The 15,498-nt window shown below is 38.1% G+C and overlaps 1 protein-coding gene across 2 annotated transcripts in view; it reads left to right on the forward strand.

The window, feature by feature from the left end:
- The window catches only part of ZNF292 (zinc finger protein 292), a 111,823-nt gene that overhangs the window by 25,945 nt on the left and 70,380 nt on the right, over window positions 1-15,498 (forward strand). The gene's annotated exons all lie outside the window — the stretch shown is intronic.

Consider the following 15,498-nt stretch of genomic DNA (forward strand, 5'->3'; position numbering starts at 1 on the left):
TAAAAGACTATGTGATGTTGAAGAATTCAAATTCTGGGTTGGACACCATGAGTTAAAATCCCAACTTCACCATCTACTAGTTATGAGCTCATTTTCTTAATTTCTTTAATGAGGATAATAGTCATATCTACTTCATAGGTTTGTAAGGATTAAATGAGGCATCAGTACAGTGCACATCACATTAACAAGCACCATGTAAAATGCTATTGTTCCATGAAAACTAAAATTCAAGCTCATTAACCTTACATTCAGGAATCTTTCATGCTTCCAGTGTCCCATCCTAACTGATTGGCACCATATCTCTTATTTTTTTGTAGTCTTAGGGCTTTGTAGTCTGTTCTTATACTACAGCTTATGTATCCTCCCTCACTTCTGTGCATTTGCCTTAGCTTTCTCCTTTAGTGTTTTCTTTTTTTTTATTGACTTGGTTTCATCACATCTCTTTGCTTTAGTCTATGGTAAGGCTATTCAAATTCTACATTTTCATTAGGCCTTCCTATGCTACTAAAGGGATTTAATTACGTGTTCCTCATTCTTTTTATTGAACTATGTATGTTTTTCATAGTTTCTTTGTATTATGATTGTGTTTCTTTCTTCTACCTCCCAAGCTGGTGTTCTTAAAAAGAGGGACCATGCCTAGTTTGCTGAGTTGTAAGTAATTAAATCTTGTTGAATGGTTTTCTCCTTGAATAGGTGGTTTCAATTTTTGGAAGAAAGGTGAATTTTGTGCCTTTAAGAAGCTGTTCTTTACTGAAATTATGTTACTTTTGACTATTCTTATTTCATCTCATTTCTGAAGTGGATATCTATATTCAGGGCAAGGATTCAGTTTGATCAAACAGTTCTTATAAAGCAAATGTGAGTGTATAATAAGTAGTAGTACTCTTATTAGCTTACATTTATTAAAGTTATATGCCAGGAACTGTTACGTTTGTGTGTTGTGTATGTCTGCCTGTGTGTATAAGAGAGAGGGAAATTATTTATTTAGTCCTCAGCACCTCTCTGAAATAGGTGGTTACTATCCCTGTTTATTTATGAGACCACTAAGGTACAGAGATGTAAAATAACGACCTAGTCAAGTAACTAGGAATTTTTAACAACACAAGAAAAGCAGAACCCAAACTAAGTAAAACATTTTATTTCTTTTTTTAGGGACAGTGTGTAGGTGTGATTGTTGAAGTTTGCTTTAGGGTACTAAAGGAATTTGTGAAAGAAAACTTGAATCTTTTGAAACTTAAGTTTCAGGAAAGCAGAATGTAAGCATTTTACCCTTGTGGAGTCTGAGTGTACCCTTATTTAAGAATGTGCTAATTAGGGTTCTTCGTTCTATAGTAGTGGGAATTTCATTAGTTTTGAATTTAAGTGATGTATAGGCCCTTTAAAGTTGAACAATACATGTTTATGAACTATAGTGATAGCAATTTGTTGAAGACATTGTTTCCCAATCTTTAAATATTAATAGAAGATTAATTATTTGTTTTACTGGATTAAACAAAAACAAGTCTGTATTTGTGATATATGTGGCTTTTTTTTTTTTTTGGGAGATGGAGTCTCACTCTGTTGCCCGGGCTGGAGTGCACTGGTGTGATCTCGGCTCACTGCAACCTCCACCTCCCAGGTTCAAGAGATTTTTCCTGCCACAGCTTCCTGAGTAGCTGGGATTACAGGTGTGCACCATCATGCCCAGCTAATTTTTGTATTTTTAGTGGAGACAGGGTTTCACCATGTTGGCCAGGAGGGTCTCGAACTGCCAACCTCAGGTGATCCGCCCGCATCAGCCTCCCAAAGTGCTGGGATTACAGGAATGAGCCACTGTTCCTGGCCAATGTGGACTCTATATGGTATAAAGGAGTATGTAAACTGTGGAGAGAAGTAGGGCTATTTTCTACAGCAGTGGTCTTTAAATTTTTTAATTGGGTACCTTACCAGCAAACATTTGAATAGAAAACCTCAATATAAGTATGTCTAATTATAAATCATACGTATAAATATATATACTATTTCGGCTTATGTAGTTTTTCAAGTCTGTTTATGATGTAATTTTATGTTTTAGAACAATTTAATATAATTTTTTTTCCTGCTGTACTTCAGTGTACATCCTCTGTTTGGAAACCACTAGTTCATAGTGCTATGAGTAATGAAGTTTTCTAAGAATACATTATTAAATAACTGCCTGATTTATTTGCCCTATTTCCTCCATGTACAGAGACATTACAGCAACAGCCCAGTCAGATTTTTTCATGCTATCTTTTAGTCAGATTTAATTTACTGTGTATTTCTAGTTTATTGCTTCTGCCATGTTTTATTCTTTATGAAGATCCCCGAGTATTGAGTGTGCCAGTTATCAGATTCTCTCCCAGCTCTAAATTACCTCTTCATTACTTGATCTGCAGTATTGGAGCCTAACCCTTTAGGCCAGGGGTGTCCAATGTCTTGGCTTCCCTGGGCCACATTGAAAGAATTGTCTTGGGCCACACATAACATACACTAACAATAGCTGATGAGCTGAATTGCAAAACAAAACAAAACAAAAAAACAGAACAAAACAAAAACCTTATAATGTTTTAAGAAAGTTTTACTAATTTGCATTGGCCCGCATTCAGAGCCATCCTGGGCCACATGTTGAACAAGCTTGCCTTCGGCATTTCTTCTTTGTATGATGTTAATTTTGTGAGTAGAGAGTGCTGGAAGGACAGTGCACAAGGGCGGACTTATGGTTTTGTTTCTTCTTACTGTGAATGCATGGCTGCCAGTAGTGTGGCTATGGATATCCAGGGGTCCTCTGCCCCAGGTATGTGCCAAGAGCAGACAGACCCTTGTCTAGCTCACAGCCCCAGCCTCAGCTTAGTGACCTCCTCTCTGTAGTTTTCCCAGCATGAGGCTGCACACCCCAGACCTCTTGCCTGCCTTCTGGAGAGCCAGCTGCCAATATTCCAACTTCCCTTGCATGTCTGCTTACACTCAGGAGGGCTTTCCTCGTGCAGGCCCTGCTGGTAATGAGATTCTCAATGTCCCAACTGACTGTGTGTGCTCAACCTCGAGCCCCTTAAGCCCCAGCAACCACACAGGGAGAACTACTTTGCCATCCAGTGGGCTGCAGCCATACTTCCAATAAGGCCTGAACCCTAGTTATGGGGAGGGGGGACCCTCTTCTAAGTTTGTTCCTTCCGTGGATACCCTCACTCAGCCCTTGAGTACTTGAGTATTCTTCAGAGTCTTCATTACACATTGATAGTTATTTTCCTATTACAATTAATAATTGTAATTGAGAGTTCCCTGATTCCCCTTGCAGGACGTGTGACAGAGGTGTGGCTCACCTGCTTGGTCACCCTGCAGCTCAAACCCCTAGGGCGAACATGCAGACAGGTAGGTGCAGAGACCAGGATGGAAGCTTTGGGCTCTTGGCCCCATGGTAATGTCTAGGGGTGAGTGCCTGCAACCCCACTGTTACAAAGCTCTTTCTTTCAGCTTTGCCGTCTGCAGACGGCTTTGAGTGTTAATCAGCTCTATGGACCCTCTGCTTTATTGCAAGGAAGAGGGCCAGTGTGACAGCCTTCCATATCCCAAGCTGTTCCCTAGCGTCCTGGATCACACTCAGGCTCGAAGGATGAGTGCAAGATTTTACTGAATGGTGGAGGTGGCTCTCAGTGAGATGGATGGGGAGCCAGAAGGTGGAGGGGTGGGGGATATAATCTTCCCCTGGAGTTCAGCTGTTCTCAGCCCAACTCCTCTGAATATTCAGGTGCCTCTTTCCTCCTCTGCCATGCCACCCTGCTGCTCTCTGCCGCTCTCCACCGCTTCTCTTGACATTCAGCAGTTTGTGTGTGTGCCCACTAAGGTCTTGGGTTAAATGGGGGCAAGATGGGGGAAGTGGTGGGCCAAAGGCAACTTTTTGGGCGCAAAAACAGGAATGGCTGTCCTCTTTTAGGGCCACTGGTCTTCAGACTTGAGCGTGGGGCATTTGCCGGGGATCCGCCCTCTTCTACCCAGTATTTTCCTGTCTCCTGTTCATGTGTGTATGAAACTTTGCCTGTTCAAGTTAGGGTGTGGTTCTTTTTTTTTTTTTTTGGTTTTTTTTTGGTTTTTTTTTTTTGAGATGAAGTCTCACTCTGTAGCCTAGGCTGGAGTGCAGTGGCACTGTCTCGACTCACTGCAACCTCCGCCTCCTGGGTTCAAGCAATTCTCCTGCCTCAGCCTCCCAAGTGGCTGGGATTACAGGCACGCACCACCACACCCAGCTAATTTTTTTTATTTTTAGTAGAGACGGGGTTTCGCCATGTTGGCCCGGCTGGTCTCAAACTCCTGACCTCAGGTGATCCGCCCATCTCGGCCTCCCAAAGTGCTGAGATTACAGGCGCCCGGCGGTTCTCATTTTTTTGATTGGATCCTACCAGATGCAATGGGCTAAAGTGAATTAAATTACATATTATCCTTGTGCTTGAAAACTGAAGATTAGTACCAGTGCTTCCTCCTCAGCCACTCATATACAGGGCATATTTGGGTCACTGCTAGTCCATGGTAATTAGCTTTGTTATTAAAAAATATCATGGTTGTAAATGCAGTTATTCACTCTAGTGGAATATTACTATGTAGGAGTAGCCCTTCAAAGTCATCGATCCCAAAAATGGTTGAGCCGAGAGAATGGAATAATTGTGTAAGTGTGTTTCCATAGTTAAAAGTCTATTATATTGTAATTTAAACAAGAAACATCAAATGAGAACTTTTCAATTCTATTACTTTATTATCATGCTTGGTAGCTTAAAAAATTTCCACCTGGTTATTTCCTTTTGAGTAAATTAGCAAATGACAGTCATGTAAATTATCTTTTAAAAATTTCCCCAAGTAGGAGGCTCGGGTAAAAGAAAAGCACTCCTACACTTTTAGAGGATGTGGGGTTGGTGAGGCAGAGAGACAGAAGATGAACTATTGTGACTAATTTATTAGTGCTAACTTGTTACTAATAGATGGTTCATTTGTAGACATCTAAATATGATTGTGTTCATTTTCATATTTGGCTTTTCCTTTGAAGTTATATGTGTAAAATAGTTGGTGATGATATGTTTCTAGAAATTGAAGGAGGAAAGAATAAAAGCAAATTAACAATCACATTATTGATTCCATAGCAACGTGTTAAATTTGCTATATCCAGTAGCCTTTACATTAGTATAGAAGTAATGAACCTGCATTTTGTATTAAGTAAATTATATTATTTTTAATAAATCAGTAAAACAGCAGGACACCAGAATCTTTTTGAGAGATTTTCTACTTCCTGGTCCTACTGCTTTAACTTCACTGTTTGTGACAACTTTGTGTAGAGAGATATTATTGAAGATAAAACTGATGGCCCTGGCTCTGTAGGTGATCTTCCCAATGAAACACTGATGGAGATAGTATTTTACATAAATTTTTAAAAGCAGTGATGACTTCTGTGTAGGAGTCAGTTTTTTTAAACTTAGATTATAAATGACTGTGTATACAGTGAATGTTGCTGAAAAAGAAAAAATGCTTGCAATAAAGTTACAAATAGTCATTTCCCCCCTGCAATTGGAAGAATGACGCTTCATTCAAGTCTTTGACACCTTAGAGTCAGTAAGGGTGTTAAGTACTAGAGGAAGTTTATAATTACAAAGAGCTGCATCTAATAATCTTAAAGGCAAATAGAATGCTTTGCAATAGACAGTAACAGGGAATAAAATAATTTAAAATATATATTGCTATCAAATACTTTTTTTTTCTTACAGGCTGGCCCCTGCAGGAAAATATAACATGAAATTCAAGCATATTGTATCTAAGAAGTGACTGTTTAAAAAAATAAAATGGTCCCTTCAGTTGGGGTTGAATCATAATTCTAAAAGACACAGTCCTGAACACCATAATCCCAAATGTTGAAATCCTGAAAGATCAAAATCCCTAATGTCTGAAATCCCAAAGGATTGAAATTCCATTAATTCTGGAAAAAATAATTTTTACAAACTTTTTAAAAGATGTTTATTTACATTTTTAAAAGGGGATTTGAGAATCATAAAATACCACAGAACATAAACCACTTTACACCATAAAATAGGCAGTAATGACATACATATTTTTGCAAGCATAAATAGATACTCTAAGGATAGTCACATGGGTATAACAGTTATAAGCAGATAAGCCATATTCATAAAGAAATAGGTCACAAAGTGAAATGTGTAAATACATATCACTATGGTTGGTAATTGTATACACGCAGTATTATAACTGTAGTCATCTCAAATACCATGATGGACAACTGAGTGTTTTGATGAGGTCAGCCAAAAACTGTAGTGATTCACCACCACATATGCAGTTGCCCAGAGAGCCAAGATCTCAAGAGATTTTGTCTTTCACAAATACAGATGTAAAAAAAGGACATCTCCATTTATTGAGGAAATTTCAACGTTTTCACATATACACACAGTGCTTACACACAAAGTGAGTGTTGTGATAATACACTTTTGTAGAGTCACATTTACTAAAATGCATATAACAAATTAGAACTCTCTAAACCTTTATACAATTTATACCTCCAAAATTGGAAATGATGTGAAGATGAAAGATAGCATAGCTAATTGGCACAATGTGTGAAGGGGCAGAAGTAATACATGATTGAATAATTTGGCATGGGAGATTTCTCCTACTTTTTGCCTGCATTTTCACTTCTGTGAACTTTTGGAGAGTGGTGTACTCTACACATTTTGTAAGTATATGTTGTCTATTTGGAAGTCTGGTTATTGTTTGGCCATTGCAATTAAGTATTTTTCTGCTTTCACATCACCAGTAATAATTAGCTTTTAAACTTCTGTCTTTCACCATTAAGGAGCTTAGTGCGCTCAACTTACCATAGGCTTTTTTTTTTTTTTTTTTTTTGAGGGGACAATTCCATAGATGTCTTCCATTGTGTTGTAAGGAATACAATAAGAAGGAATGATTGGCTTCTCCAATACTAGGTCTGTATTAGGGTTCTCCAGAGAGAGAACCAATAGGATATGTATATAGATATATGAGAAGAGATTTATTAGGAGAATTCACGTAAGAGATTCTGGTGGCTGAGGAGTTCCACAACAGGCCATCTGCAAGCCAGAGACTCTGGGGTTGCAGTAGCAAAGCTCAGTCCAGTTCCTAAGGCCTCAACCAAGGAATCTGGTGGTGTAACTCTCAGTGGGAGATTGAAAGCTTCAAGGACCCTGAGGGGCTGCTTAGTGTAAGTCCTGGAGTACAAAGGCCCGTGAGCCTGAAGTTCTCATATCCAAGGAAGCAGAAGAAGTCTTGTCCTAACTCTCAGAGACCAATCCATTTTCTGTATTTGCTCTCTTGGCTTCTGGCCAATTGATGGTGCTCGCCCACAGTGAGGTCAGATCTTCCCTACCTAGTCCACTCAGACTCACCCACTAATGTCCTCTGAAAACATCCTCCCAGACACACCCAAAATAGTGCTTTAACAGGTTTTTAGGTATTCCTTAATCCAGTCAAGTTGACACCTAAAATTAAATCCATAAGTCTACCCTTTGACCACGTACCCATACGCATTTCCTTAAACTATACTTAGTTTCCAAATAAAGACATTAACAAAGGAATAGTTCCACCTAACATTGATGCAACTCATATGATGCAGATATCCTGTGTACAACCCAAAAATGTGCTAAACCTTTCCCCAGAATTCGACTTTCAGGATTTTGACATTTCAAGATTGATTTTCAGGATTTTAGACTTCCGGGATTTTGATATTTTGGATTTCAACATTTAGGATTGTGTGTTTTGGGATTATGATGAGCACTGCTTTCGTTACCGGTGTCACAATTTAATTAATACAGTAATTTAATTCTGTTGGTGTACCATTTGTATTCTAGAATATTCTAGAACTTGAAGCATACTTTCTTTGAGAGGAGGTCTTGCCCTGTAACCCAGGCTGGAGTGCAGTGGCACAATCTCACTCATTGCAACCTCTGGCTCCCGGGCTTAAGTGATTCCTCCCACCTCAGCTGGGACTACAGGTGCGTCCCATCACACCTAACTAATTTCTTGTATTTTTGATAGAGACGGGGTTTCACCATGTTGCCCAGGCTGGTCTTGAACACCTGAGCTCAAGCGATCTACCCACTTCAGCTTCCCAAGGTGCTGGGATTACAGGCATGAGCCACCACGCCCAGCCCTCTATTTTTCTTACTTTTTATTTTTTAAACATTTGCTAATTTATTATAAAGGATTTTACAAAGTATTGACAGGAAGAGATGTATAGGACAAGATATGGGGGAAAGGGGCTCAGGGACCTTCCACGCCCTGCCTGGGTACACCTCCCTCCAGAAACCTCATGCACGTTCGGCTATCCAGAAATTCCTGAACCTAGTCCTTTGGATTTTTATGAAAGTTTCATTACCTAGGCATGATTGATTACATAATTGGCCATTGGTGACCAACTTAGTCTTCAGCCCCTCTCTGCTCTCCAGAGGTTGGGGGGACGGGTGGGGATAAAAGTCTCAACCTTGTAGTCATGCTTTGGCCTTTCTGATGTCCAGCCCCTGTCCTGAAGTTACCTATGGGCTGCCAGCCATCAGTCAACTCATTAATATACAAGGATGCCTTCAGGCATATTTTTCTAGGTTATTAATGGAGGTTAAATTCCCAGACTAGTTACAAAAAGTATTTTTTAAATTCACAGTAAAACTGTAATCTTACTTTATATTCTAGGAACAGGATACTGTGTAGGAAAGACCACTGTCAAATTCAGAGTTTTGTTTTGGGAATGCCTTACCACTTCATTTTCATTCCCTCTTCCTTCTCCAGTCCTCTTTCTCAAGTAGCTGATGTTCTCATATTTTCTGTGAGTACACTTTGCATCTTCACTCAAACCTATTCCTTCAATATAGGAGAGCTCAGTTAGCTGCTAAAGAAAACAATATGAACTAACTTATGATACTGTATGGATGTGCCTTAAGTAAATAAGATTTCAGGTAGATAATAAGTATGGGGAAATGGCCAGGTGCAGTGGCTCATGCCTGTAATCCCAGCATTTTGGAAGACTGAGGTGAGAGGATCACTTGAGCCCAGGAGATTGAGGCTGCAGTGAGCCGTGATCATGCCACAGCACTACAGCCTGGGCGATAGAACAAGACCTGGTCTCAAAAAACAGGCAGGGAAGTACAGGTGATTTGGAGGAAGGATAATTTGGAGTGGAAGGATCTCCAAAGAGGCAAGCCTCTCAGTTGCTGCTGTGTCCAGTCTTTTGTTATAGTTGTTCCTGTATTCCAGAACTTAAAGTTTCTCTGAACGCGTGAACTAAAAATTTTTCCTCCAACTACTCATGTTACATTAGCAGCAAGGGTTCATGGGATAAATGAGGAGGGTAAGACTAGAGCCTTTGGTGTGTATGATTTTCTCAGTTCAGGACTGTAGTTGTATATCATTCTAGTCTTTTTTAGTTATTAATATTATATGAGCTAGTAAATTAATTTTTTCCTCACTTCAGTGACATTGCATTTAATTTCTAATCTTAAGACAAACAGTAATCCAAAGTTTTAGAAAAAAGAAATTCCTGCAGTAACTAGAAAAAGTTGTCAGTCTTCTCTGATTTAAATGTATATTAAGTACTATTAATTATGGGTCCAGGTCAATCATGATAAATATCAGTAAAGTTTAAAAGAAAATCTTGTTCAGTAACTCACTTTACTAAATCTCTGTACTCATGATAAATATCAGTAAAGTTTAAAAGAAAATCTTGTTCAGTAACTCACTTTACTAAATCTTAATGCTTGAAAACATACATATTTACAGCCAGGTCTTAAACTGGAGAGTGGTTGAATGAACCCACTCTGTGGTCAAATGTTTGATATTTGGCCAGGTACAGTGGCTCACACCTATAATCCTAGCACTTTGGGAGGCTGAGGTGGGCGGATCACCTGAGGTCAGGAGTTCAAGACCAGCCTGGCCAACATGGTGAAACCCATCTCTACTAAAAATACAAAAATTAGCCAAGTATGGTGGCGCATGCCTGTAGTCCCAGTTCAGGAGGCTGAGGTGGGAGGATCACTTGAACCCAGGTGGCGGAGGTTGGCAGTGAGCCAAGATTGCACCATTGCACTCTACCCTGGGCAACAGAGTGGGACTCTGCCTCAAAAAAAAAAAAAAAAAGTTTGATATTTGCTGTTGACTTAATGTAGTTTGATGCTCCTAGATTAAAAGCTGTGTTTACTACTTAGCTGTTTCCCTATATGAGTAGTTGCAACATTAAATTAAGCCTGTAGACCCCAGGCATGTAAATTAATGACTTGGGTAGAGAAAGGACAGTGGGGAACAAGAGAGCTCTTACCCTAATTCACCAACTGCTACCTATCTGCTTATTACTGCCATACGGGAATGCTGGCCGGTGTTTGCTGAGTCTTCTGATTTTTCAGTGAGAACTAGGTCCAGTTGCTTGTGTATAGTGTCTCAATTTTGAAATATTGGCAATTAATTCAAAATATCTGGGGGAAAAGACCCCAAAAGACTGTATGAGCCAAATAAAACATGCCTGGGGAATTTATTCTTAGATATTTTGAGCATTCTCTAGTTTGCCAGTTGTACATGAAAAACAACTGTCTGATAGTGAGTTTTGATTCTTTAATTCTACCGTGGTCTCTGTGCTTTCATCATTATTCACATACCTGGAAGTTGTACAGTTATGAATGCATTTGGAAACAGGTGTACAAATGGTCAGCATGGCTAGGGAAGGGAAACAACTCAGGCTGTTTTGATACCTTGAGCAAAGAGAAATCGCTAAGGTAAAGATACCCAACTGACAGATAATGTAGAAATCCCTTACTGTCTTCCTGGCCTTATATTTCTATTATAGGCCTCTATGCTTTAATTTATCCTGAGATCTCAGATTTTTAACCAGTATTCTAAGCTTCCAGAACTATATAAACATTGTATATATCCAAGAGTGATTTTATGAGTATTTCAGTGGAAGGATGGAGGAGAGCAAATCAGATAACACTAATTTGTAACCATGTTAACTTGAAAATTATATGATTATTTAAAGTTCTTACAAAATGCTTATGTTAAAATTAGTTTTTAGAATGTCAGTTTTCTTGTTTAATTTTCTGCATTGTATTAATATATAGCCAGCCGTACTAATTTTTTTTTATTAAACAGTTTAATTCACTGTTGTTTTGGCTGTTTTTACTTGAAAAACAACAGTGAATTAAACTGTTCAATAAAAAAATTACTATGGCTGGCTATATATTAATCTAAACAAGACTTTTTTAATACAATGTAGATAAATTATTATAGGTTTGAAAATGAACATAATAATGAAGACTTTTAAAAAGTCTTTTTCAGGCCGGGCACCGTGGCTCTTGCCTGTAATCCCAGCACTTTGGGAGGCCGAAGCGGGCCGATCACCTAAGGTCAGGAATTAGGGACCAGCCTGGACAACATGGCAAAACCCTGTCTCTACTAAAAATAACAAAAATTAGCCGGATAAGGTGGCGAGCGCCTGTAATTGCAGCTACTGGGGAGGCTGAGGCATGAGAATCGTTTGAACCCGGGAGACAGAGGTTGCAGTGAGTTGAGATCGCACCACTGCACTTCAGCCTGGGCGACAGAGTGAAACTCCAACTCAAAAATAAATAAATAAAAATAAATAAATAAAATAAAAAATGTCTTTTTCAAAATAAATTTTTTATTAGTTTTAAATTTGTAGAAGCATGGGGAAGATAGTATAGTGAGTTCACATATAGCCACAGCTTCCCATTAGTCAGATCTTATATTCACACAGTATGTGTCACAATTAATGATCCAATATTCATATATTATTATTATTATTAACTAAGTCCATACTTGATTCAGATCTCCTTAGGTTTTTCTTAATTTTTTTTTCTGTTCCAGAATCCCATCTAGGATACACATTACGTTTGTAATATCTCCTTAGGCTCCTCTGAGCATGATTATTTTCCAAACTTTTCTTTTAGGAGTAATGGCCATGTAATGTAGTATGTAGAATATATGAATTTGTCTAATATTTTTCTCATTATTAGACTGGGATTATGTTTTTTTTTTTTTACAGGGTGGGGGGAAGAAGACCACAGAGATAAAGTGCCATCATCAAAGATGTATATTCTCAACATGACTTAGCACAGTTGATGTTAACTTACCTGGCTGGTCTAATACTGTTTGTCAGATTCTACACTGTAAAGTTATTCTTCACCCTTCCCCTTCCATACTGTACTCGGAAGGAAGGAAGCCACTATTTGTAGCCCACACTTAAGAGGTTAGGCTGTTTCCTTGAGGGCAGAATCTAGATAAACTATTTGGGATTCTTCTACATGGGAAATTTTTCTTCTCCCACATTATATTTATTCAGTGATTTATTTATGTCAGTATAGACTCATGGATATTTATTTTATACTTTGGTTAATAATCCAACACCACTTTATTTTGTTGCTCAAATTGTTCCAACTTTGCCCACAGGAACTCTTTCACTTGTATGTCCCTTTGATACATTCCCTAATCTTTGTGTGTGTATGCGTGTATGCATATGTGTGTATTAGAGGGATATTCTAGTCTTTGGATTGAGAAGAAAATTTGTAAGATGTAGGTTTCATATACAGACAACCTTCCATTTTTATATCCTTGCTAACCATAATACCACATAATAACTAACAAAATTTATTGTGTTTATGCTTTACTGCTAGCTTTCTTCATTCAAGTACTTTCAGAAGCATTAATGAACATTGTCTTAGAAGTGAATATTGTTAAGAAAGATGCTAGAAGATTTTTAAGTTATTAGAGCAGTGAAGATTACCTATGCTTGCTTACAGGGAAATTTATCAGGAAATGGAGTTGTTAGGCCAGTGAATGTGTATTTTCATTTTTTATTTTATATTTTTATTTATTTATTTATTTATCTATTTTTGAGACGGAGTCTTGCTCTGTCGCCCAGGCTGGAGTGCAGTGGCACGATCTTGGCTCACTGCAACCTCTGCCTCCCGGGTTCAAGTGATTCTCCTGCCTCAGCCTCTTGCGTAGCTGGGACTACAGGTGCTTGCCACCACACCCAGCTAATTTTTGTATTTTTAGTAGAGATGAGATTTCATCATGTTGGCCAGGCTGGTCTGGAACTCCTGACCTCAGGTGATTTGCCCACCTCAGCCTCCCAGGATATGTATTTTCAAGAAGACTGGAGAAAAATTTCTCCAAAGGAACATTTAAATAGTTAATAAACATCTTTGAAGCTATCTCTCTGGTACATAGTATTAATAGTCTTTTTGCATTTTTTCTTTACTGTTTCTTCTGAAGTTATAAAAGTAACATTCTTCTTTAAAAATGAAGCGATACAAATATCTTCCTTAAATTGTTCCACTCTTCAGAGGTAGCTGTTTACAAAACTGAGTATACTAGACATTTTCCTATGCATTCACACAAATATAATTCATTTGTACTTATATGTTTATATTTAAATAGTGGGATCATATAATACATAATATTGTGTACCATACTTTTTTTTTTAACCTAATGATAAATCTTGGTCATGATTCCATATCAGTGTATTCAAAGCTACTACATCCTTAAATATAATGTTTCATAGTATGGACACTCTATAATGTGTTAAACCAGAAGTGTTCAATGTTTTGGCTTCCCAGGCCCACACTAGAAGAAGAATTGTCTTGGGCCACACATAAAATCCACTAACACTAATGATAGCTGATGAGCTTAAAAAAAAAAAATCACAAAAAACTCATAATTTTAAAAAAAATTTACAAATTTCTGTTGGGCCACATTCAGAGTCATCCTAGGCCACGGGTTGGACAAGCTTTTATTAAACAGTCTTCTATTAGTGACACTTAGATTGTTAACAATGTTTGGTTAGAGTTTGTGTCAAGATACCCTTATATTAATATCAGTATCTTTACATGTATGTGGCAATAGTTGGTTAGAATTGTTTTCTGAAACCAGAATTTTTGGTTCAGAGAGTATGCCTATGTAAAGTTTTGCATTCCCAAATTGACCTCCAAAAGTGCAGTGATAAACATTCTACAACACTTGTTTTTGAAGCTTTATAATTTATAATTACAATCATGTCTCCTTGTTGCTTTTATTTTATTTATTTATTTTGAGACAGAGTCTTGCTCTGTCACCCAGGCTGGAGTGCAGTGGCGCAATCTCGACTCACTGCAATATCCGCTTCCCGGGTTCAAGCGATTCTGGCTCAGCCTCCCAAGTAGCTGGGGTTGCAGGAGTGCCCACCACACCCAGCTAATTTTTGTATTTTACTAGAGACGGAGTTTCACCATGTTGGCCAGGCTGGTCTCGACCTCCTGACCTCAGATGATCCACCCCCCTTGGCCTCCCAAAGTGCTGGGATTACAGGTGTGAGCCACCATGCCTGGCACTTTTAATCTTTATGTACCTGATACTGGGGAGGTTTGAGAATTTGTTTCTCATAAACATTTGCTTTGTAATGGGGAAGCCTTTCTAAGGGTAACACAAACTTAGAAATGATTAAAGATTCACTGACAGATTTGACTACAAAAACATTTATAATGTCTTTATAGTGGGAACCACAAAAGGCAAAACAACAGACCGGGGAAGAAAATGCTTTTAACATAGAACTTTGTTTTTATGGTTTACGGATTAATTTATCAGAGAATGAGTTGCAGTTTCTCATTGGAACTTTTGCTGTATGTAAGAAGGTCCAATAAAATATCTCAACAGTCTTTCTAGAGCTACTGGAACAATTCTGTTATTTTAAAAAGTGAATATAAATCTAGATGCACTTTTTAGGGTGAGGGTGGTTTTTTTTCTTTAACCCTAGCGAAAATAACTTTTTTGGTAAGTTTCTTAGAATTCCATCATTGATAAGTCAGTTATTGTGCTTCCATGCATGTTGCACATTCCAATATACACTGTAATTTTTCACAAAAAGGACGATTTTACGTTTTTTATCATGGACAGTCTTCCACATACCCAGACCCCTCTAGGAAACCCTTATTCACTTAGGTTTGTGCCCTTCCGTAATTTTTTAAAGATCCTGTAATTCTGTACACACACGTAGATACATCCACACATATAGGCAATGCCTTTGTCAGTTCTGATTTTTCAAAAATGGAATTATATACTTCATTGCATTTAATTATTAAATAAATAATGGCTCATGTGAATGTTTCCATGAGAATCTTATAGTAACTGTATCACAGTTTATTCATTAATTCTCTACTGATGAACGTTTACTTTTTTGTGAGATCTTGACCATCAGGAACAGTATTGCATTGCACGTCCCTGTATTTTAAGTTCACATATACTGGTACTTTTATTTCAGTGGGCTGGATTTCCAGGGATCTTAATGGATAAGGAATAGATTTGACCAGGAATGAGTTCAATTACTGTTATATGAAGAATCTTGAAGCAAAAAACATTAAATATGAGGAAGTTATTTTCTAAAGACAGGGTTTCATTCCTGTTGCCCCAGCTGGAGTGCAGTGGCAACTCGGCTCACTGCAGCCTCCACCT

The sequence above is a fragment of the Gorilla gorilla genome, chromosome 5 (genome assembly GCF_029281585.2).
Source record: "Gorilla gorilla gorilla isolate KB3781 chromosome 5, NHGRI_mGorGor1-v2.1_pri, whole genome shotgun sequence".
NCBI lineage: Eukaryota > Metazoa > Chordata > Mammalia > Primates > Hominidae > Gorilla > Gorilla gorilla.